We start from the raw sequence: 1,780 nt of genomic DNA, 5'->3' as shown, positions 1-1,780 counted from the left end.
GTCATTTCTTGGTGATATTCCCAGCCATCATTAGAATAATGACTTGAATCATATTGTGATGGTGGGCAATATTCCATGAAATTTTCTTGATCAAAAGATGAGAAAAAATTGAATTTTGTAAAAGCACAATCACCAATGAAAATTGAAATTCATGTCACAGAGAAGAATTTCTTAGTGAGGCAATAACACAAACACCTTAGTATCAGCTGAAAAGAGAAAATTAAAAGAACTTAAATGACAAAAACAAAGAAAATGCTTAATCTAGACTTATCACCCACTTAATCATTGTTGATCTATATCAATCCCCGGCAATGGCGTCAAAAACTTGATGGGTGAAAATTAGAATTCCACACAAACTCGCCGGCAAGTATACCGGGTCGCATCAAGTAGTAAAACTCACGTGAGTAAGGTCGATCCCACGAGAATTGATGGATCAAACAACTTTAGTTAGGTGATAAATTTAGTCAAGCTAACAGTGGTTAATTGAGTGAAATTGAACTAACAAAATGTAAAGTGTAGGAAATGTAAAGTGCAAAATGTAAATCGCATCAAATGTAAAGGGATTGGGTGCTGGGAAACTAAAGGAAATAGAAATAACAGAGAATAAGATTCATTAGAGATTGGAGATATCATAATCCACAATGAATCAAATGGGTCTCAACTCCTTTCTCAAATATATGAGTAGATCTATGGCGGATTGAAATTGACTGGACCCCAATTCCTTGGCAATCCAATCTCTCTAATCACAATCAATCTCATCAATTCCTTGATCCAATTGTCATAAGAAGAGGTGAGGTACATATCTCTCATCCATAAGCCACACTAACTCTCAGGATCTCAATTCCTCCTGAATGGTATTGATCAAGAGAGTAGTGAAGGATAAAGCCTCAGCTCTAGTGCTCATGATTCCCCTTCCAAAGCTCACACAAGCATTCACAGATTCAATCCCCCTTCTGGAGTGAATGAATCATCAATCAAAATAGAGGATATCCAATAGCTATTCAATTGAATTGAGAAGAAGAAAAAATTCACTAAATCATGTGAATCATAACAGAGCTCCTCCCCCTAATGATTGGAGTTCAATGGATCATAACTCTCAGAACAATTACAGAAGCTTAAAATTGCATGGAAATAAATTGAAAGCAATAGGAACAGAAAGGTAAAATTGACAGAAATGAAAATTGCAATCAAGGCAAACTGAATTCAATATAGCTGAAATATAAAATTCCAGAAGAAGAAAAAGTGTATTCTATTCTACTCCTACTCCTACTGCTACTGCTACTACTACTCTTAACACAGCCTTCCCTTTTCTCGAATCCTCATCACGTGTACGTGTGGATTGCAAAATATCAAATCCACGCTGCTGCTCAATGGTGCACGAAATTGCAATCACACTTTGCAATCCCGCACAACTAACCAGCAAGTGCACTGGGTCGTCCAAGTAATACCTTACGTGAGTAAGGGTCGATCCCACGGAGATTGTCGGCTTGAAGCAAGCTATGGTTACCTTGTAACTCTTAGTCAGGATATCAAAGATTATCAGGATTGATTGTAAAAAGCAAAAGAACATAAAACAGGTACTTGAATTGCAGTGATGAGAATAGGTTGAGGTTTTGGAGATGCTCTGTCTTCTGAACCTCTGCTTTCCTACTGTCTTCTTCTTCAAACACGCAAGGCTCCTTCCATGGCAAGCTATATGCAAGGGTTTCACCGTTGTCAGTGGCTACCTCCCATCCTCTCAGTGGAAATGTTCAACGCACCCTGTCACAGCACGGCTATC

The sequence above is a fragment of the Arachis duranensis genome, chromosome 1 (genome assembly GCF_000817695.3).
Source record: "Arachis duranensis cultivar V14167 chromosome 1, aradu.V14167.gnm2.J7QH, whole genome shotgun sequence".
Classification (NCBI taxonomy): domain Eukaryota; kingdom Viridiplantae; phylum Streptophyta; class Magnoliopsida; order Fabales; family Fabaceae; genus Arachis; species Arachis duranensis.
Note: the sequence above shows the minus strand (reverse complement) of the source record.